This window comes from Xyrauchen texanus, chromosome 50 (genome assembly GCF_025860055.1).
Source record: "Xyrauchen texanus isolate HMW12.3.18 chromosome 50, RBS_HiC_50CHRs, whole genome shotgun sequence".
NCBI classification, from domain to species: Eukaryota; Metazoa; Chordata; class Actinopteri; order Cypriniformes; family Catostomidae; genus Xyrauchen; species Xyrauchen texanus.
This window is the reverse complement of record NC_068325.1, coordinates 6,754,199-6,778,472: the sequence shown is the minus strand read 5'-3', so window position 1 is coordinate 6,778,472 and position 24,274 is coordinate 6,754,199. Positions and strand designations below refer to the sequence as shown.

At 41.6% G+C, this 24,274-nt stretch overlaps 1 protein-coding gene across 19 annotated transcripts in view; it reads left to right on the top strand.

Annotated features, from left to right (window-relative positions):
- LOC127641325 (uncharacterized) overlaps nucleotides 1-24,274 on the top strand; it is a 118,354-nt gene that overhangs the window by 73,290 nt on the left and 20,790 nt on the right. The window contains exons 1-2 of one of the 19 annotated variants that reach the window (XM_052124261.1): nucleotides 8,572-8,717; nucleotides 23,948-23,982. The exons of 15 other annotated variants lie outside the window; for them this stretch is intronic. The gene's annotated coding sequence lies outside the window, so the exon portion shown is untranslated. Of the gene's footprint in view, nucleotides 1-8,571; nucleotides 8,718-21,555; nucleotides 23,983-24,274 lie in introns of those variants that run through there. 3 more of the 19 variants (XM_052124260.1, XM_052124278.1, XM_052124263.1) reach the window with 3 other exon arrangements.

Sequence of the window (24,274 nt, the reverse complement as noted above, 5' to 3'; positions counted from 1 at the left end):
ACCCCTCAACAGGAAGTGTTCAAATATAATACCCATCTCAGAGATCCTGGCAGCGTGGAAACTCCTGCCGGATATATTCTTTTGTGGGTCTTATAAGGGCGTCAGGATTTAATTCACTCGCCGTTTTCCGTGTTTCAACGGCGTGTTCTCACTACCGTAAACCGGATTTCTTTTTTTGTAAAAACAAAAACTCATTCTCCTGGTTAAAGGGGCCACGGTATGTGTTCCCCTTCCAGAGAGAGAGTTAGGTTATTACACTAAATACTTCCCGTTACCCATGGAGGGTGAGGGGTGGCATCTGGCTTAGTTCTTAAAGCTTGAACTACCCGTGGGTGTTCAAGTCCAAGATGATGCCTGACAAGACAGCCGTGTCTCAAGCCCTACAGCTCGTTTGGCTGGTCACCATCGATCTTATGACGCACTTCTATACTTCATTTAGAAGTTCTGCCACAACATGGAAAGTTCCTGAGGTTCACTTCCGGGGGCGAAGTCTTCCAGGGTCAGGTTCTTTCACTCAGCCTAGCCATTTTTACCCGCACATTCACAATGCATGATGTAGCTGGCTCCTTGCGACTCCGGGCATCTGCATTCTGAATTATGTAGACGACTGGCTGATCCTAGCGCAGTTCCAGGAACTGGCAGTTCAGCACAGGGACATCGTCTTAGCTCATCTGTTTCTCTGGGGTTGAGGCTCAACGCCAAGAAAAGCGTCCTCTCTCCCACTCAGAACACTGTCTATCAGGGCATCGTATGGAGTTCAATCTCAACGCGGGCACAACTGTCTCCCGCTAGGATTGAGTCCATTTAGATCACCCTGAGCAAAGTCAGGCTAGGTCAAGGTTGCACTGTTATCAGTATCAATGATTTCCAGGTCTCAGGGCTGAATGCGTCCACAGTGATCCCTCTGGACCTTCTGCTCATGAGACCGCTTTTGTTGTGGCCAAAAGCCAGGGATTTCTTCCAAGGGCCAAAACCCCTAGGCTAAATAGGGTTACGCGCCTCAGGCTTCGTTCCCTTTCTATGTGGTTCAGACCCGGTTTTCTGCCATGGGTCCCACTCTAGGTGCGTCTTGTTGTCGCAGGCTGCTAATCGACAGACGCCTCCTGATGGGCGGGTAGCGGCCTTAAGTGGTCGTCCAGCTTAAGGGGATAGGAGGGTCATCAGCTCGGTTGTCACAGTCACTGTCTCGGGTTGATGGCTGTATTTCTGGCCCTGAAATACCTCCTCCTGAGGCTGCCATGTCTTGGTGCGTGGTGGACAATGCAGCGGTAGCCTCTTACATAAATCATCAAGGAGACCCACGTTCTTGTCAGCTGTATTTCTGACACGTTGGGTTCTCCTTAGGGCCCAGGGCAAGCTCCTGTCACTCAGGTCAGTTATATCCCTGGATGCCCGTGATATGGGAGCAGATTTACGGTCCAGACAGAAAATACCAACGGGGGAGTTAAGAACTCCACCCTAAGGTAGTAGTTGCCCAGAGTTCGCCAGCAAGGGTTTTTGCCTCTTACTGATAGCACCGCGCTGGCCGAACAGGGCTTGGTTCTCGGAGCTAATCTCTTCCCTCGAACAGGAAGGATCTTCTGTCTCAGGCACAGGGCAATATTTCATCCCTGCCCCAAACTGTGGAATCTTTCATGTTTGGCCCCTAAGGGTACCAGCTGAGGGACACAGGGCTCTCTCCTGAGGTTATCGAGACCTTTTTAAATGCCGGGCTTTTTCCAGTTGGAACAAGTTTGGGTGAGATCTTAGGGCAGAAGAGGACCTCTTCGCCTCTATGAATAGCGCAATGTCTCCTCTACTTCTCCCTGAAATCACCCAGCCCCCTTGGGTCTGGATGTTAAGACACATACATGACCCAGAATGCGTCTTTCCCCGGTTTCTCTGCTCCCGGGAGTCTTGGCAATGTTCACCAGCAAGGGTCTTGCCTCCTATTAATGGCTAGCGCTGGCTGAACAGGATATGGTTCTCGGAGTTAATATCTCTCCTCGACGGCTCGCCTTGGGCTATCTCGAACAGGTAGGACCTTCTTTCTCAGGCTCGGGGACATATTCATCCCCGGCCCGAATGTAGAAACCTTTCATGCTTGGCCCCTGTAGAGTACCAACTGAGGTTCACAGGGCTTTCTCCTGAAGTTATCGAGACCATTTCAAGTGCTAGGGCTCCCTCCCTTGGAACTGATCTGGGTAGATTTTACAGGGCAGAAGAGGACCTCTTCAGCCTCTGTTGATAGCGCAATGTCTCCTCTACTTCTCCCCGAGTCACCCAGTCCCCCTCGGGGTGCTGATCGTGGTGGCGCATACATGGCACAAATGCTCCTGCATGCGTTTCCTTCTAATAAGTTCAAATTACAGAACCAGCTAACTGCCAGTTTGCTTCAGTTCTGGATTTTCTGTGGAAAGAACTGTCAGCGGGCACTTGCCTCACCACTGCCAGGTTCTATGTGGCTCCCACTTCGGCTTGCCACGCCTTGGTGGGCGGGGTGCTCTCTAAGAGGCATCCTTGCTAGGACCTCTTCATAGGGTAAGACCCCCCTTTTTAAAACCTCTAGAGTCAGCGTTTGGTAGACTTCTGACTCTCAAGATGGTTTTTCATATGGCAATTACGTCTCTAAGGAGACTTGGGTACCTACAGGTCTGTCTCTTTTGCCGGCCTGTTTTGAGTTGCCCCAGGTAGGACCAAGAGCATTCTTTGCACCCTCACCCTGACTACCTGCCCAAGGTGCCTTTCTCGACCCTTGGCCAGTCATTCTCTAAGCCTTCTGCTCCCTGCCGTTTGTAATGCCAGAGCAGCTAAAGACTACTCAGACTTTGTCCAGTCTGTGCCCTTCAGAATTATGTCCACCGCATTTGCTAGTGGCGTAAAGTCAGGGCAGCAGTTCTTCACTTTGAAGCCGTGACCGGGTTGTCACTTTGGGTGAGGGACTACGAGGCGCGCGTTCATAGTTTGGATGTTCTTGCCACTCTTGGCTCTTACGCCCTTGAGTTGACACCGAACAAGTTTGTGGTGCGGCAGGTTGGCACTCTCCGCACACACTAATCACATTTTATGGTTTAGATGCTTTGCTACTCCGGACTCTTATGTCCTTGAGTCGACATCTCAGCCCACGCCTAAACAAGTTTGTGATGCGGCAGGCTGGTCCTCTCCGCTCACATTCATCAGTTTTTATGACAAGTTTGTGTTGCGATAGGGTTCTCTTCGCACACATTCATCGAACTTTATGGGTTAGATGCTTTGCTACTCTGGGCTCTTATGCCCTTGAGTCGACATCTCAGCTCATGCCTGAACAAGTTTGTGATGCGGCAGGCTGGTCCTCTCCGCTCACATTCATCAGTTTTTATGACAAGTTTGTGTTGCGATAGGGTTCTTTTCGCACACATTCATCAAACTTTGTGGGTTAGATGCTTTGCTACTCTGGGCTCTTATGCCCTTGAGTCAACATCTCAGCTCATGCCTGAACAGGTTTGTGATGCGGCAGACTGGTCCTCTCCGCACACATTCATCAAAAAATTAATGGTTTAGATGTTTATGCTACTCCGGGCTCTTATGCCCTTGAGTTGACATCTCAAGCTCATGTCTGAGACCTCTCGCATTTTTGTGAGTACACTGCACAACCGTAGGGGTCCGGACAGCCCCAAGCGCGGCGGTGTGGTATTGCGTTCCTCAGATCGCTTAGCAGCGCAACATCGTAGTGAAGCCTTTTGTAAAGGGAACGTCTCGGGTTACATGTGTAACCCTTGTTCCCTGAAAAAGGCGGACAATGTTGCGCTGCTTTGCCGCACGGGGACGTCCCAGGACTGCTCTTCAAAAAGAAGTATCTGACGACACCTGGTGACGTATCCATTTATAGCCTGGCCTCAGGTGCATCTAATGATTACATCAGCCGAGGCTATAAATTCCGGTCAATGTCCATTGACGTGTTCCACACATTATTCAGCTCGGCTCACAGCGAAAGCTGTTCCCCCGTAGCGCTTAGCAGCGCAACATCTCGTTCCGCCTTTTCAGGGAACAAGGGTTACACATGTAACCCGAGACGTTTTTTTTCCTCAACACTGATGCATAAACTCAATTCCGTTGTTTATTTTTAGTATGTAAGGTGATTTTCTCCTAACACCTAGATCCTGAGAGAACTGAATAAATATTCTGGACATGACGTTACCATGGTGATGTGAATAGCAACCTGCTGCATTTACTGAGGCAGCTTAATGTTCATTTTGAATGTTGCGGATTCTCCTGACCCATCCACATATTTCCTTAATCAAAGACTTGCATTCGTAGTCTCATCTATTCATTTAAAGTCTACATTTATTGCAATTTAAGTGCACAGGTTTCACCATTCTGAATGAGTAAATCATATATAAAGTCATTAGATTTTAAATATTGTTACAACTAGATTTTCCAGAATATCATATAGACATGGAGGTGGGCTCTTTTGGCATGAAATAGCAAGAAGCCACCCAGTACTTGCTAAGAACACCTTAGTATCTGCATAGCAATGCCCTGGCAACCACCCTCAACACCTTAGAAATGTGTAAGTTACTATGGAGAATGTAAAAAATGAGTTGTTTTTACAGTGTGAGATGCAATGCAAACAGCCTATGAAGTGACGGGAATATCTATGTGTTACTCCTAGTGGCTGTAATTCAAAAGACTCAAGTTAGTCACATCAACACCTCTGAGTCATCAAAATTCAACTGAGTATTCTCCAGATGAAAGGAGTTTGCTTAGTCTGTGAGTTCAAACTATTAAATATATCCTTTCCGTCACTGTGAAAAGCTGTATCTAAGACTACTTATAGGTGCATGTAGTTTGTTTATATAGATATAGATATATAGATGTACTATATATATGTATATATATATATAACAATCTTCAATGGTTCAGGTTTATATCAAACATGTCTGTGCTGTTTAAATAGAGATATTGAGTTGTTCTTAATATAGATGTATCCACACAATCCTCCTATGATACATAAAAGCAGAAAAAAATCCTGATAGATAAACAGAGAGAGGAATGAATCAACCTTAAATAAATAAAAAGCACTACACACACACAAACCGACAAAGAGACGCATTTCCATATTCAACTAAAGTTAACAGTGACATCACGTGGTACAGTTAGAAATTTTAATAAACACATGGATGGAATGAATTTATTCAATTCAGGACTGACTGTGGATTATAATCATTACGTATTTAGTTGTGTGCGTGTGTGTTAACAAGACTTATCCAACTATTTGAAGTCTGCCATTCGATATATATATTTCTTCCTTTTAAAAAGTGCATTGACAGTTTCTTCCATGATAATCGAGGTGATAGTTTTCAGTAGGAGTACATTTTGTTGTATCAAGGTATCATACGGAAGCACTTACAAGTAGTTACTATAAACTTCAATAATATTGATTGAACTGTTGCATTTATTGCTAATCTACCAACTATAGTCTACAGAGAGTCACCAGGGGAGACAGCAGGTTCATAATGAAGATGTTTATGGACCTAAACCTTTGCAGCAATAAGATTATTTTCTCACATTTGACCTGCAGTGACCAGGGATTGCCAAGCTCAAAAATGACAAAAAATAAGCACAATATAAGTATTATAATAGTAGTCAATATGACTACATTTGTGTCTGTGTTAAGGCGCAGTGCTATGCAAGAACCCTCACGAACAAGCGGACGCAATTTTAAACAAGTATTAAAACTTAGTGCACGCTTGCACGAAAATACAAAAAACTTAATGGTGATTCTAAATGATTTTGCTCGAATTATATATTGCATTGCACTGCGCTTACAATGTATAGTGGTCTTAAAATACAGTCCTATTCCAATTGATTCAAGTTGTAATTCACTGAAGTAATTCCTCCTCTGTAGCTCTCGAATCAAATATGGTGCAATTGGACATGCCATGTCAGGTTTGACGTCAATGACATTTGGTCACAAGACATGCGAGAACCAATGGTTTTTGATGTCACTAATGTCCAACTGATGACGTCATTTAGAACAAACAGTGTTTTTGAGTTCGTTTTGGTGGTTTGTAATAGCTGGCTAAGGCAAACTTTTAGGGAAACTGCTTAACACCTTTTTACTGCCATTGGTCCATGTTGTCGGTAAGTGTGACCTGGAGCTCCACCTACTTTGAGGCCAACAGCTAATTTCCGTTCAGTCAGTTAAGATCCGTCAATATGACCACACCGGTGTACAGATTTATTAGCAAGCCAATGCACATTTGCCAACATCTCTACGACATTTTCCAAGAACAAATCATGCATTTTTGTTTTGTTTAATTAGTCTACAAAAGGAATCAAATTTATTAAAATTCTCTTAAGTGCCCATATTCTCTGTTGTTTTATATACTGCTTCACTAATGCACCATCTTCAGCCAAAAGCTATTCGCACATCTGCCCAGGTAAAATATGCCCATAATCAATCTTTTGTCCGTATTCTGCCCATTATCACTCATTTATATCCCCATTACGCATTAGTAGGCCTATCAGTGTATCATAAATAACAGAGTGTAATCGGCGCATATTATGGCTCCATATAGCATGTTAGCGCATTAGCTCCATGATTTCAGAAAGTTAACAAGACAAATGACACAATATCTCCTGCATATATTACTTTAAATCATCATTGAGTGGTTAAAACAGCTTCTTTTACTGGTCTAGTGTGAATTCTACTCATTGAATGAGGCATGAAGTCATTCATAACACATTTCCATGTCATTTTAGTTGATGTTTTACATGTAGTCTTGTGCATCCTCATATATAAATGTACTTCTAAACGCCTCCCTGTCACGAACACCGGCGAGGGCGCCTCCTCCCCCGGCCTTCGGAGATTGCACTCGCCCGAGTACTAACCGCCTTGACTACATTTCCCATTAGCTCGCTCACCCAGGTCTGATTGTTCCCCAGCTGATACCCATTACCCCTGTCTATTTAACCGTGCTCGTGAATGTCTCCCTTGCGAAGTCTTGTTAGCCCCGGCCACATTACTGAGCGTGTTTATTCCCAAGTCTTGTTATCCTGTGTACCAACCTAGTCTGTTTTTCCCTGACCACGATAGTTAGCCGCCTGCCTAGTTCGCTCTTGCCTGTTTACCGTTTACGATAGTTTGCTGCCTGCCCTGATCCACTGCCTGTTCTAGTTAGGAGCCTGCCTGTCCTCCTCTCTCTCTGTTTGACTGTTTCCTGACCCTGCCTGTACGACCTGAGTTTGGACTTACCTAATAAACCGCATATGGATCCCAACCAGCCTGAGTCTTCATTACACTCCCACAGTAGTGGGTTCCTTCACAAACAGTATGTCATTGCTCAGATGTTTCAAACATCTTTTTACCTCTGAATGAAGAATGAAGAAGAACTTCTACGTAAGTGTGCTGGGGCCTTCAGACGGAGGGGAAGATCATCAGTGAAAAACAACTTAAATTTCAATTAATTCCTCTATTGTGTGTTAAGCAGTTGTACGGCTTTAGAAGATTGAGAATATAGCAAACAAGTCGTAAGGACCACATTTATGTTGCTTTCATGGTGTATGTTGTGTCCTTCACAGAGCTTGACGAACTTGGTTACTATGAACTGTCATTACATGGAAAAACCCTTACGAAAATCAAGAGTTCATGGCAAACATACAGCAAATTTGCCACTGATAATATTCACTTGCAATTGAGTTTTGCAGCAAACTTGCAGCAAATTGTCCATTGTTGCCAAAGGTTTGCCGGAGGTTCACCATTACCGGCAAAGAGCTGCAAACCTCTGGCAAACATTTGCGGCAAATCATGTTCAAATTTGTAAGGGAAGATCTGATTAAATATTATTCAAAAATTCTTTGTTTGTGTTCCATGGATAAAAACAAAAACAGAATATGAGTTTGGAATGACATGAGTTTGAGTAAATAAACAGAATTAAAATTTGTGGGTGTCCTGTTCCTTTACAATGATTCATACCAGAGCAGTTCGGTTGTCCCAGATGACTATGTATCTCATCTGCTCTGGATCCATTTGATCTTCTACTATGAAGATGTTGTGCAGTCTGCCTAAAAATGTGAGTTTGTGAGCTGTGTTGTTAGTACCACAGTTGGCATGGCGGTGGAGGACCCCATTCTGCGTGATTGCAGCACACATCGTGATGTTACAGTACCTTTTTATAGTGCTTACACCTGATTGGTCAGTTTACATTAAGCACATAAGTGTCTGTACACCTGACGTCCGTGTTTGATCAATTGGTTCATCGGTATGGTATTTTGAAAGGCAGTGCCTTGAAATGGCAAAGAAGTGACATCATGTTAGATTTCTGTGTATAATGTAGAGTGTGTTTAGTGTTTTGCAAAAACTGAGGCTGAGAATGTGCTTACAGTTTTGCAGCTCTAGGCTGAGGTTTTGCACCTTGAGTGTCAGATTTTACTAACTGTTTTAATTTGAGTGTGTAAGCAATTGTAAAAATAACAAAAAAACTGTAAAAAATTTAAAATTCAAACAACCTCCCCATCCCATAATGTGTGGATACTGTTAGTCTCATCCAGGGGGCAGATTTGGCCATAGGACTTTTTCCTTAGGGCTTGAAACTGATTGAACGTGTCAAAGGAGGAACCTATAAGTCTTGCACAAGACTAAAATTGTTACTAAATTTTCAGTTCTCCATTTAAGAGTAAATCTGCTTCCAAAAACTTCAAAAGTCACTTGACACGGCAGTGGAATTTATATAGATTGTGTGGCTGTGATTATACAGGTATGTACTGTGTGATTCTTAAATATCAGGTTTCATCTTGCCTCTCTTTGAGCATAATGGAATGATTCAGTTTTGATTTGTTATAGTTTTTGAACGTAGCTGAACGTATTCAAGTAGGTCATTTTTCTTTTTAAATGTTGGATTACTATGGAAGAATGATGTGCATTTTAGCTTTACTATAAATAATGAGTGTTTAGAACTTTCGCCTGGATTAAATGTGCATTTATGTGGCTGTGTATTTCAAAACAACTGGTATTATGAATGAATTGCTATATAGGCCTTCAATATTTCCAAAGAAATCATTTTAAATTCTTTGTTTCAATAGATTTAACTTGTATACTGTTGTATATTGTATAATGGTGTTTTATATAAGGTTGTTAATAACAGTATATCTTTGTAATTGTAGCCTATAAATGAATTTGTTGTGAGGTGCACTTTTTCCAAAGAATAATTAGCTAGGCTTCTTGTGTCAATTTGTTTGTGATATATGCTGCATTTGATATTTAACAAGTTATTGATATATTGACTTGGACTGTTAATATTGTAAACCAATTGTGGCACTGTTGTACTTCCTAAACATAAACCTTGGGAACCCCATGACAGCAAGTTGTCACACTTTTTAGCTATTGTACTCTTGTGACTATTCCTGAATGTAGATTCAACCACAAATGTAAACCTTTAACTAAAGGGACTTTATCTTAGTGGAGCAATGGCACTTTGCTCCACTAGAACTTGATCGTTAATGTTTGAACTGAACAGAAAAAAACAAACCACTGTTTGCACTGAACAAAGCATTTTCATGCAAGAAAGAGTTAGTGTTTAACTTCAATGATTAATATGAACAGACACTAAGGACCTGTAAATAGAAAAACTTTCTTCTCTGACTGCTGGAGGACTAAAATGTGCATAACTACAACATGCTTGAACTTGTACTTGTTGTGCAATTTTCTTAAAAATGTGGACATAGAAAAGTGTGAATATAGACAGTAATAAAACTTATCTTTTACTCACCAGTTAGTTTTAGTTTCTACACTATTATAAAAAAAAATTAAGAAAGAAAGAAAATTATTTTTTAAATAAAAATGGAAATGTTCAATGTTACGTTTGTGAGCTGGAATTTGAGAGGAATAGAGCACAGGATTAAGAGAGTAAAGGTTCTAGCACTATTAAAGTCACTGTCAGCTGACATTATATTTCTCAAAAAAAAATGCAAATAAGACACACAGAGCAAAGATGGCTCAGGGCTGGATTTCACAGGTTTACCAATCTTTGTTTTCCTCTAAAGCTATAGTGGCTACAGTGCATTCATAATGCATAAGTGTATTCAGGCCCCTTAATTTTTTCACATTTTGTTATGTTGCAGACTTATGCCAAAATGCTTTAAATTATTTATTTTTTCACATCAATCTACATTCCATAGCCCATAATGACAAAGCAAAAAAAATTTTTATAACTTTGCAAATGTATTAAAACTAAAAAACTGAAATATCACATTTACATAAGTATTCAGACCCTTAACTCAGTAGGCTACTTAGTTGAAGCAGCTTTGTCAGCGATTACAGCCTCAAGTCTGTTTGGGTATGATGCAACAAGCTTGGCACGCCTGGATTTGGGGATTTTCTGCCATTCTTCTCTGCAGATCTTCTCAAGCTTGTCAGGTTGGATGGTGACCGTTGGAGGACAGCCATTTTCAGGGTTCTCCAGAGATGTTTGATTGGGTTCAAGTCTGGGCTCTGGCTGGGCCACTTAAGGACATTGACTTAAGGTCATGATCCTGCTACTTTGGTCTTAGTTTATTCTTGTTGTGGTGGGGTCATGACAGTCTCCTCCAACCATTGGTTATTTTCTGTCTCTGTGTGAGCACACAGTGTGGCAGGGTGGAGGGCGGGGCCGGGTCGTGATCCTACACACCCGGTCCCGTATTAGGCTAATTATGCCTCCGTGAGGGATAAAGGTCAACTGCAGGGGATCGTGCGGGAGAGAGAGATCATTTACGGACATGTCCGTCATGTGTGTGTTTATGTTGTCTTTTAAGTTTATCATTAAAACTTTTATTTATATCGTCAAGCCGGTTCTTGCCTCCTCCTTTCCATTGATCCCTTTACACACAGCTTTGGTTGTTTTCCTTCCTGTGTCCTCTTCTGTCTAGTCTGTGTTCCATGTTTAGAGCATGATGTCTGGATCCTGACTCTTTGGTCTTGTTTCTGAGTCGGGATCCAGACACTCATATTCTATGTCTTGTCTTTGTGTTTGCCTTGCTATGTGCTTCTTGACTCTGCCTCCTCGTTCCCTCATTACTCTCCCTCATTTAGTCCTTGTTAATGTTAATTAGTTTTACCTGCTCCTAATGTGTCTTGCTGCCTATATATTATGCCTTCTTCCCTCATGTCTCTGCCAGACTGTTTTGTACTATTGTGTATGTACTGCCGGTGAGTTGTCTTGTTTTATTCCAGTTATCCTGTCAGTCCTTTCTTGATTTTGTTTTAGTTGGTTTGTTTTCTCCCTTGTGATTTTTTTTCTTTTCTTTTTGTTCTTTTTAATAAAAGCTCTTATACTTGCCTTTTGCATTTGGGTCCTTCCTCAACTAACCATGACAGAACAATCTGGCCCTGGCCAATTCAGGCATATGGTTTTTTCCTTCTGCCAGCACATGACCCAGCTTGTCCGCCTTCGCAACGTCCATCAGAGGGGAACTGACGTGAGGTGGACGAGCTGGATTATGATGAGTAAGATCTGAAGGAGTTATTTAACATCTGCCAAACATCTAATTTGGAGGGAGATGGAAAAACTGGGGCACTTGGGCTTTTGGGACTTTGCTGATTACCTTTTTGTGGAGTCTGATCTCTCATCCCATGACTTTCTCAGATAGACCATACCATCGTCCCTCCCTTCTCAAGCCCAGTCCCCAGTCCTCCAATGACTCGTAAATGGAGTAGGAAGGATGCCGCTGCCTCAGTCTTCCCAGCTAACCACAAGGAGGTGCCAACCATTCTCGCTGCTGACCGCCAGGAGACAGAGGATCTCGCTGCTGACCACCAGAAGATGGAGGAGCTCGCTTCTGACCCCCCAGGAGATGGAGGAGCTCGCTGCTGACAGTGACTCAGAAATGGCCTCCAGTCGCTGCCAGCACTCACGGCCACAGAGACCATTTCCCAGTCAGGAGAGGTCCCATGGCCACCTGACCCTGCTCCGGGACTGGAGCTGCTTCCATGGCCTACTGATATCACTTTATGTTCGGTTTCGGTCCTCTTGCCATTTACATTTACATTTATGCATTTGGCAGACGCTTTTATCCAAAGCGACTTACAGTGCAGTTATTACAGGGACAATCCCCCCGGAGCACCTGGAGTTCTGGAGCCTTGCTCAAGGGCCCAACAGTGGCATCTTGGTGGTGCTGGGGCTTGAACCCCCAACCTTCTGGTCAGTAACCCTGAGCCTCAACCACTGAGCCACCACTGCCTCTTGCCATGTGCTCATGTCTGGTCATGTCTTTTGTTTGAGCACATGGCTAATGATGGCTTCAATGCCATGTGATCTATTGTCTTGTCATTGCGTTTGTCTTGCCATGTGCTTCCCGACTCCACCTCCTCGTGCCTGGTCCTCCAGACATGATGCTTGGAATTAAAGCCAAACAGTTCAATCTTCGTTTCATCAGACCAGAGAATCGTATTTCTCACAATCTGAGAGTCCTTTAGGTGCTTTTTGGCAAATTCCAAGCAGGCATTCATGTGTCATGCACTGAGGAGAGGCTTCCATCTGGTCACTCTGCCATAAAGCCCAGATCAGTGGAGTGTCCTTCTGCAAGTTTCTCTCATCTCCACACATGATCTGACCATCGGGTTCATGGTCACCTCTCTTACCAAGGCCCTTCTCCCCCGATTTCTCAGTTTGGCCATGCTGCCAGCTCTAGGAAGAGTTCTGGTTGATCCAAACTTCTTACAATTAAGAATTATGGAGACCACTGTGATTTTAGGAGCCTTCAATGCAGCCAAAATTTATTGTAGCCTTCCCCAGATCTGTGCCTAGACACAATCCTGTCTCTGAGCTCTGCAGGCAGTTCCTTTGACCTAATGGCTTAGTTTTCGCTCTGACATGCATTGTCAGCTGTAAGACCTTATATAAATAGGTGTGTGCCTTCCCAAATCATATCCAATCAATTGAATTTACCACAGGTGGACTCCAATCAAAGTGTAGAAACATTGCAAAGATTATCCAGAGAAATAGGATGCAATTGAGATAAATTTCAAGTGTCATTGCAAAGGGTCTGAATTCTTATGTGATATTTCAGTTTTTTTTGTTATTTTAAATATATATTAAAAGTTATAAATGATCTATTTTTTGCTTTGTCATTATGGGCTATGGAGTGTAGATTAATGTGAAAAATTTAATGATTTAAAGTATTTTAGCATAAGGCTGCAACATATCAAAATTTGAAAAAAATTAAGGTGTCTGAATACTTTATGAATACACAAAATTATTAAGAAAATCCATTCCTTTTCGTATGCAATTTATAGTGGCTGACCTGGTGGGGAGATACATTGTAGAATCTGGATTCATTAATAATTTCCCTGTAATATGTGAATGTGTATGCTCTAAATACAAATGTTTCCCAGTTTTTTAAATTTACTTTCAGACTCTAGCTCAACCAATCTGATTCTCAGCAGTGATTTAAACTTTTATCTGGATCCACATCGGTATTGCCAGTCTACACAGGTGTAATGTTTGGGTTCTTGTCCACTTTGGATGAAAGCAATGTCACATTGCCAAGACAGAAGTCCTCGTGATCCCAGTCAACCCATCTGTAGACGACAGCCTCACTATTCATCTTGATTCAACTACACTTACACCAACCAGAACAGCTTGGAACCTGGGAGTGGTGGTAGATGACCAGCTTAAATTTACCGACCACATCTCATCAACCGCCAGTCTTGAAGATTGCGCTCTATAATATCAGGAAATTCAGACATTTTCTGTAATATACTGCACAGCTCCTGGTCCAAGCTCTGGTCATTTCAAGACTGGAGTATTTTAATGCTTTGTTGGTTGGGCTCCCAGCTAACACAATTAAGCCACTGCAGACAGTCCAGAATGCAGCAGCACATCTGGTCTTCAATCAGCCAAAAAGGGCTCATGTTACCCCTCTCTTGATTTCACTCCACTGGCTACCTGTAAATGCCTGCATCAAATTCATGGCTTTGACTCTGGCCTGGTGGTCCCATCACACAGAGGCTCAAAGTCTATTTTACCGTCATTACCTTACTCTGTTCCTCTGTGGTGGAATGAGCTTCCAACCTTCACACAATCTGCTGATACATCTCGACATTCAAGAACCATCTGAAAACACATCTGTTCAGAGAGCATTTAACCAATCCACACTAATTGCACTTACTACTGAACTTAGATTTACAGTACAAAACAAATCCCTCTCTATTTCTTTCTTCTGCGCTAGCAACAACTGTAGATGTTGTTGAACTTTCTATGACAAATTGCTTGCTATGTTTCTCTTTTTTAAGTCGCTTTGGATAAAAGTATTTTATAAATAACTAAATGTAAATATATTTTTATAATCAGTAAAGACAGCCTCACACATGCAAACACTTTCTACTCAGTTTAATACAACATATCCGCTACATTGGCCCTGTCCCAAATTCCACACTCCACCCTTGCAGTCTTCCTCTGATTGCAGACTTTGGTGATGTTTACATTATATTTTTATATACAGTGCATGCAATTTTACAAATAATTATTTGAAAAAGTCATGGCATTGATAGGGTAAATGAAAACATTTTTAAACTCACTAATCAATATTTGTTTTGTTACAGTTTAAATCAGAAGTTTACATACATTTAAACTCAGTTCTTCACAATTCCTGACATTTAATCATAGAAAACATTCCCTGTCATAGGTCAGTTAGGATCACTACTTTATTTTAGGAATGTTAAATGTCAGATTAATATTTGAGAGAATCATTTTTTCAGCTTTTATTTCTTTCATCACATTCCCAGTTGGTCAGACGCTTACATATACTTTGTTAGTATTTGGTAGCATTGCCTTTAAATTGTTTAACTTGGGTCAAACATTTTGGGTAGCCTTCCACAAGCTTCTCACAATAATTTGCTGGAATATTGGCCCATTCCTCCAGACAGAACTGGTGTAACTGTGTCTGGTATTTAGGCCTCCTTGCTCGCACATGCTTTCTCAGTTCTGCCCAAAAATGTTCTATCAGATTGAAGTCAGGGCATTGTGATGGCCACTCCAATGCCTTGATTTTGTTGTCCTAAAGCCATTTTTTCCACAACTTTGGAGGAATGCTTGGGGTCATTGTCCATTTGGAAGACCCATTAGTGACTGAGCTTCCTGGCTGATGTCTTGAGATGAACCCTTCCTCATGATGCCATCTATTTTTTGAAGTGCACCAGTTCCTCCTGCAGCAAAACACCCCCACAACATGATGATGCTACCCCCATACTTCACGGTTGGGATGGGGTTCTTCGGCTTGCAAGCCTCACCCTTTTTCATCTAAACGTAACGATTGTCATTATGGCCAAACAGTAACATTTGTTTCATCAGACAAGAGGACATTACTCCAAAAAGTAAGATCTTTGTCCCCATGAGCACTTGTAAACTGTAATCTGGCTTTTGTATGACTCTTTTGGAGCAGTGGCTTCTTCCTTGCTGAGCAGCCTTTCAGATTGTGTCGATATAGGATTTGTTTTACTGTGGATATAGATACTTGTCTACCTCTTTCCTTCAGCAACTTTTCATTAGGTCCTTTGCTGTTGTTCTGGGATTGATTTGCACTTTTCGCACCACGCTATGTTAATCTCTAGGAGACAGAATGCATCTCTTTCCTGAGTGGTATGATTGCTGCGTGGTCCCATGGTGTTTATACTTACATACTGTTGTTAGTACAGATGAACGTGGTACGTTCAGGCATTTGTAAATTGCTCCCAAGGATGAATCAGACTTGTAGAGGTCCACAGTTATTTTTTTTTTCTGAGGTTTTGGCTGATTTCTTTTGATTTCCCCATGATGTCAAGCAAAGAGGCACTGAGTTTGAAGGTAGGCCTTTAAATACATCCACAGGTAGACCTCCAATTAGCCAATCAGAAGCTAATTGGCTAATTGCCTAAAGGTTTGAAATCATTTTCTGGAATTTTCCAAGCTGCTTAAAGGCACAATTATTGTGTATGTAAACTTCTGAACCACTGGAATTGGGATATAGTCAATTAAAAATGAAACAATCTGTCTGTAAATAATTGTTGGAAAAATTAATTCTGTCATGCACAAGTAGATGTCCTAAACGACTTGCCAAATCTATAGTTTGCTAATATGAAATCTGTGGAGAGGTTCAAATATGAGTTTGACTTCAACCAAAGTGTATGTACACTTCTGATTTCAACTGTATATACATTGGTTGCCAAAAGTTTGGAGTAATGTACAGATTTTGCTCTTATGGAAAGAAATTGGTACTTTTATTCACCAAAGTGGCATTCAACTACACAACGTATAGTCAGGACATTAATAACATGAAAAATTACTATTACAATTTGAAACCAATGTTCAGAACTTCTTAAAATACTTCAGAGTTCTCATCAATAAATCCTCCACATGCAGCAATGACAGCTTTACAGATCCTTGGCATTCTAGTTGTCAGTTTGTCCAGATACTTAGGTGACATTTCACCACATGCTAACTGTAGCACTTTCCATAGATCTGATTCCACAAAAGCTCAATGGGGTTAAGATTCCCTGGATGGCCATCAGGGAATGGAGGTTACTGACAGTAACCGAGACATTCCCCTTCTGTCACTCACTTGACGTTGTGTCGATGAAGTGACACTAGGGGTCCCTTATACCGAAACACCACGCTGGCTGAACTGTTACGTGAACTGCTCAGTAAAGAGTGGTGAGACTAGTCACCACCGCAAGTTGGGGGTGAGGAATGCGTGAGGCAGCCTGGTGGTCTTGGAGGTGGCGACCGTGAGCACCGGGCGCAGTAGCACGCAGGAGAGAGGAAAGCTTATTTTTCTTGACAAGTTGCGTGCGGTGAACAGAAAAGTGGGAACAAAAGATTTACCTCCCGCCCTCCAGTAGGGGACGGAGCGGTCTGGATAACCGCCCGGAGTTCCTGCAGTCCTCTCTGTCCATGGGCGCCCCGCCTCGGGGTGCTTGGGAGCCTGTCTTTGCAGCCAGCCGAGAGGCGGGGGTGTTGCACTCCTGTGGGGTGCTCTACGCCGGGCCGAGGGCTGGGCTTGGGCTGGGGCGAGCCGCCAAGTCTGAGTTGCCGCAGGTTTAGAGGGGAAATAGCTCTTGAAGTGCCCAGGGGGGTAATCTGAAAAGGCATCTCTACCCTACCCCGTAACCCAGTCTCTGATCTGTCCATCCCCAGCCCTCAACCTAAACTGGTCCAGGTCTGGATGGCCACATCTCACCCAAAATGAGGCCAGCACTTATGGTCCATAGTCGAGCCGAATGTGGCTAAATGTGCCGTGTCTCAGCCCACATCGGGCCAAATACGCACATCCAAATCCTAGCCAAATCTGGCAACCATTACTGGGCCAGAGCTGGCTCCCTTTGGTGAGCCATTGCCAGAACACAGCCGAAGTGAGCCTGATTCCGCTGGCTACCTGGGCAGAGAATATAATTTTCACTTATTCATTTGCTCCAAGGCCACAAGACAAAATCCACTATTATGTTTGAATGACTTTCCAGAAAAGGGAAAAAAACATTTGTGCGATGGATTAAGACAATCAGATAAGGAGAAGATGCCACATTTACTGTCACTCTCTCAGCAACAGTAATAGAAAACCACTTGAAGCTGTGGTAATTCGTTTTTTAAAACTAATTCCAGGTTAATATAACGCATAGCATAATGTTATAAAATTACGCTCAATATTTAAAAAATGTATAATATAAAAAACTGCGAGATTTTCGCTGATAAATAAGGCGGAAACGAAGTCATCAGTCTGTGAAGAATGTGCTCATGCGATGTGCTAGCTTAGGAAGCGCCGTTGAGCTAAATCTTTTATAGATTTGTATTCAACCTCCGCAGATCATCCGTAGGAAAAAGCGTAAGAGACCAACTTGGATCACGTGAGTCTTCTAAGCCAATCATATAACGTAGAGTTGTCATTGAACCGCGTTCAGAGTGTTACGACAGTAAATACAAATGAATTAGGAGAGCCGTAAACTGACACTAACATGTCGCAAACTGTTCCGTAATTTATTTTATAAAACATGCATTTTCGTATTAATCTCCACACGTAGTTCACTTCAAAATGGCTGTTTAGTGTAAAACATGTAGACGATTAGCGAACAGTTGGTCCATTCACTAAGCAATGAGCCGTTACCTCACAAAAGCAGTTTAATTGGCATACCGAAGCATCTCATCCATAGACATCCATTAAAAAAGTCGGCCTCTGGAGTCCTTGCCTGTGTACCGCCACGTACGCTTTTATTAAATTAAGCTTGATATGGTATATGGACTTGGTAGTATTGGGGCTCTGGTAGTGGGTGGTCCTTGTATTGATGCTGTGGAGATTGCCAAAAGTGTTCCACTGCGATATAATTTAACGAATGCTTTCTGTATTTTCAATATTTGTGCTGTATATTTATAAATCAAACACAAGGAGGTGTGGATGAAAGCAGGCAATTTCGATACATTTCAGGCTACAACAGATATTTTCTATGCATGTAAACTTACCGGAAATTGACTAATACCAAAATAAGCCTTAATAAGATAACATCAGGATAAACTGCAATTACAATACAATAATTTAACCGATATCAACGCCATGGCACTAAGGTATGTATGTACAGTTTTAGTGTTTATATTCATACAAATAACCCCAACAATCTTTAGGCCACGTGCAGTTTGGCACCTAATGCATAATGCAGCATAGGGCTCTTTTACACCATAGGGCCGAAAAGTTCGTGAACTTGTGCGGTGAAATCATGTGAATGACTGTAACTGATCTGTGATGTCGGCATGAGCGTAAACATTGGAGTAAGTGCGCTATGGAGGATTTGTTTTGAATGAGCTGAAAGTAACCAAGCCTTGTACTGCTCCGATAAAGGAAACCATTTTGAGTAAATAAAAAAATTCGGACAAAAATGACCGAATAACATAGGAGGATTGACAAAGTATTTTATTTATTACATTTATTATGAAAATAGTATTTGGGAATATATTTTGAGCTCGTAATCTGCTTCCCTTACGAAAAAGGCATGTAAACACACTATTTTTTATAAGCGTATTCACTTCATCCAAATATTAGCAAACTTGGCATGCTAGAAACAACTAAAGGCACTGTTAATTATCTCTTGGCATTGACAATTGTATCACCATGTACTAAAGCCAGGGCCGGCCCAAGCCTTTATGGGGCCCTAAGCAGAATTTGATTTGGGGCCCCTCGGTGCCACCAATATGATTGATTATTGTCAATGCTTGATTATTCGCACACTATAAATCTAACACACCTTATCAATTTTATTAGTTGTAGCTGTGTTGCTTACAACATACCAATGTCTGCCTGGCATGATTTTACCCTTCTATGGTTTTAATTGTAACAGTAACACACCTACAGTCAGGTCTGGAACGCAGACATCACCAGACGCTGGGTTTCATCCCTGGTGATGCTCTGCCAGGCCTCTACTGCAACTGTCTTCAGTTCCTGCTTGTTCTTGGGGCATTTTCCCTTCAGTTTTGTCTTCAGCAAGTGAAATGCATGCTCAATCGGATTCAGGTCAGGTGATTGACTTGGCCATTGCATAACATTCCACTTCTTTCCCTTAAAAAACTCTTTGGTTGCTTTCGCAGTATGCTTCGGGTCATTGTCCATCTGTACTGTGAAGCGCCGTCCAATGAGTTCTGAAGCATTTGGCTGAATATGAGCAGATAATATTGCCCGAAACACTTCAGAATTCATCCTGCTGCTTTTGTCAGCAGTCACATCATCAATAAATACAAGAGAACCAGTTCCATTGGCAGCCATACATGCCCACGCCATGACACTACCACCACCATGCTTCACTGATGAGGTGTATGCTTTGGATCATGAGCAGTTCCTTTCCTTCTCCATACTCTTCTCTTCCCATCACTCTGGTACAAGTTGATCTTTGTCTCATCTGTCCATAGGATGTTGTTCCAGAACTGTGAAGGCTTTTTTAGATGTTGTTTGGCAAACTCTAATCTGGCCTTCCTGTTTTTGAGGCTCACCAATGGTTTACATCTTGTGGTGAACCCTCTGTATTCACTCTGGGGAAGTCTTCTCTTGATTGTTGACTTTGACACACATACACCTACCTCCTGGAGAGTGTTCTTGATCTGGCCAACTGTTGTGAAGGGTGTTTTCTTCACCAGGGAAAGAATTCTTCAGCCATCCACCACAGTTGTTTAATGTGGTCTTCCGGGTCTTTTGGTGTTGCTGAACTCACTGGTGCGTTCTTTCTTTTTTAAGAATGTTCCAAACAGTTGATTTGGCCACACCTAATGTTTTTGCTATCACTCTGATGGGTTTGTTTTGATGGCTTGCTTCACTGATAGTGACAGCTCTTTGGATCTCATATTGAGAGTTGACCGCAACAGATTCCAAATGCAAATAGCACACTTGAAATGAACTCTGGACCTTTTATCTGCTCCTTGTAAATGGGATAATGAGGGAATAACACACACCTGGCCATGGAACAGCTGAGCAGCCAATTGTCCCATTACTTTGGTCCCTTAAAAAGTGGGAGGCACATATACAAACTGTTGTAATTCCTACACCGTTCAACTGATTTGGATGTAAATACCCTCAAATTAAAGCTGAAATTCTGCAGTTAAAGCACATCTTGTTCGTTTCATTTCAAATCCATTGTGGTGGTGTATAGAGCCAAAAAGATTCGAATTGTGTCGATGTCCCAATATTTATGGACCTGACTGTATATTTACCCAATCTTGTTGTCCCTCTGTTACCAGTTTTGTGGACTTCCTAGAGAACAATTTGCAGCAGAAGCTGTAGACTGCATAATTTCTTTTTGAATAAGTGAGCCAGCTCCACTTACATTATTTTCCCATTAATTAATTTTCTGTAGGTGTAGTGGTAGTGGAAGCTTCGGCCATCAGGTTTTTCAGGGAATGTGAAGTTTTCCTTTACATGGAGTGGCCCTCTGCTTACCAGATCAGTCCTTTAGATACCTTTTATCTTGCTGTTTGTCTCTTCCTCTGTTTTCTTCTTTTTCCTTTTCTCTTCACCAGAGGGATATGTCCTTTTTTGTGACATTGCTGTTTTGCTGTCTGAATGTGCTTGCATCCTGCAGCCCGTTAACATTGCGTTTTTGTATAATTACCATTGTCCATTGATAGTATATCACAAAAAAAAAAAAAAAAAATCAAGCTGTTATTGCATGTGCTCTTGGGGGCCCTCTTGTGGCCACGGGGCCCTAAGCAGCCGCTTAGTTTGCTTATGCCTTGGGCCGGCTCTGACTAAAGCCATTTAACTTGGGCTGCACGATATATCATTTCAGCATCGACATTGCGATGTGCGCATCCGCAATAGTCACATCGTAGAACGTGTGATGTAGTAAGGTAAACATATATCAGTCTACAATTTTTCGAATAGCATTTATCTGTCTTGGATACACCAAGTTTATTATTATTTTTTAAAAACATGTTCGTTGCTACACATTGTTGACGTGAAGGCTCTGCTTGAGCATAACGAAATGATGAGCGAGGAACATTTCGGAAAAGACCGAAATGGAGAATAGGGTTGCAAAAAGAAATGCATCATCAGATATATGGATATATTTCGGCTACAGACAGGATGATGTTGACCAAAAACAGGTACTTTGTCAAGAGTGCCTTGCAGTTCTTGCCACAACATTAGGCAACATGACCAATTTGTTTGATCATTTAAGTCGGCACCACAAATCTTTGTATGACAAGTGCAAAGCCAGATCTGAATGCCGTCCAGAGCAAAAAACTATTTAGTTTGCCTTTGCCAGTGTTACACCTAGGGATGCACCGATCCGAGACCTGGATCAGTATCATCAGCTCTGATACTGAAGCTTTTAGACGGATCGTATCTGTCCGATGAGCCCGATCCAAATCCGATACTGTGTGTTAGTCATGTTCATTACTGTCAAGCTCCAAATATGACATAAAAGAACCATAAAATCACAATTAAAGTAGTTAATATGACTCGTGCATTTTATTCAAAGCCATTTGAAGACGTGCGATAGCTCTGTGAATCACAAAAGGCTGTGTTTAAGTATATAAGTTACTATATAAAATGCACACGCAGCTCCAGCGCATCAGTGAATGGTGCTGCTCTGTTTACACACACGCTCTTGGCTATTTATAGCCTTCACAGGCGTGCAATATTTGAGCGCTACTCACGAACAACATCTCCGATGTAGATGCTCAATAGTTCGGTTCACTTATAATATGCATTTAGAACAGCACCGAGGTGCATGTGACCAGAATTTGAATAAGAAGTGAATTAAACTACTGTGAACTTACAAACGGACACGCAGGACTTCCTGGAGAGTTCACAATGTCAAAATAAAAGTGTGAGGGTTAAAAAGTTAAAGGTGCACGATTGAGATATATTACTATTATAATATATAATTATTTGTTTACAAATTAAGTTAACATGTATGTTCCATAACACTGTAACTGTTATCGGATCAGGATCGGCAAATCCTGAGATTTCCAATATCGGATCGGAAGAGAAAAAGTGGTATCGGTGCATCCATAGTAACACCATACGAGAAAGCTTCCAAATGGCAGAGAGAAATCACAGATTAAGTAACATTTTACCTCCTAATACCCTCTGTCTTAACTGTTTTAATTTACTGAACTGTCAGTTTAAATATGACACATCTGGCGGCGTCATCTGTGCTTCCTTAATGTCTGTATAAAAATTACCTCAAAATGTTTGGTAGCTGCATATTTATTGTTATCAATATTTATTATACACTCACTGACCAAAATGTACAACATGTCCTGGTCTGATGAATCTCGATGATATTCTGCTCCGAGTGTTTATCGGAGTTATTGTAGCCTTTCTGTCAGCTCGATACAGTCTGGTCATTCTCTGTTGACCTCTCTCACCAACAAGGCATTTCGGTCTGCAGAACTGACACTCACTGGATGTTTTTTGTTTTTGCCACCATTCTGAGTAAACTCTAGAGACTGTTGTGCGTAAAAATCCCAGGAGATCAGCAGATACAGAAATGTTCAAACCAGCCCGTCTGGCACCAGCAATGGACGCTTTTCACACGTCCGCACGCCGCAAAGCGGAAGTCATCATAGTTGGCTAATCTTGAATGCCGGTAATTGGTGGACCACAGCAAATTACATTTTTGCTTATCCGTTTGTACCAACAGCAAAAGAAAAAATCAACAATTATGCTTTTACAGATTTGCAGTAGAAAATAACAATATACAGCACTGGATAACATCAGTAAGAATGTGTTAGAAGCCTCGTTGCAGCTATGGTAACCGATGCTTTAAAGCGTATTCCAGGGTAATATAATACAAAGTACAATATAATAAATTTACATTAAATATTAAATATAAAATTGGAAATATAATATTTTTTTGCTACATTTATGTTGTTAAAGAAGGTGGAAACACATCATATTAGATCTGTGAAAAGGGTCCATCATGCTACGGTCAAAATCGCTGTGATAACCATTTTTTCCCAATTCAGATGGTTGACAACTTTAGGGGGCGTGTTGAAGCGGGTTTCGCCCAGGGCGCAAAACAAGCTAGAACCGCTACTGACGCTCTATATTGCATTGTGTCTACGTAATGCCTACCTACACAGAAATCAGTGATTCAAACGTTTGATGAATATAATAACCTGGACAATGTGCCGGGAAACTTTATTTATTTATATATATTTAAAGCAAACACATTCTGGTCTGTGCTTCACTACAATGTAAATGCATCCTCTCCACAACAGCAGAAGACCACGTCCGGCACTTTATTAAGACCAAAGTGTTCTTAAAAAATGTCTGTCACAATTCAACAATCGGAATATTCATTATATAGGCTTCATTTTCTTTATGGAAAAATATGGGGGTGAAACCTGGGCAATTTTAGCTGGTTTTTAAAAATTGTTTAAAGGGTGTGGTGATAATACCAAGTTATTGCATGAATATGGACAAATAAACAAAGTTGGTGCAAGTAACATTTCCTTGTCTTTTACCAATATTAACTTGCTTTTGTTTGTTGTTACAGATCCTGGTTCGTTTGTTTATTTTTACATCTGAAAGGTTAGTATTCACAGACCTCAGTTAAAGCAGAATTGTGTCGTTTCTGCACCACTGCCAGCACCAAACTGAATTGCAAAAATTATTTTTTTAAACATTTAAAAATGTAAACTCGCCCCATGCTCACCCCAAACTGCCATTGGTCGTTGTTGCTGTGCTGGGATTGATGGGCCACTCAAACAAACATTTAAGTGAAATCAACATACTATTGGCTTAAATATAGATGACTTTGCATATTAAGATGGGACATGAGAAAGATAGCTGTTTTATTTATTTATTTTGCCAGTGCTTCCTA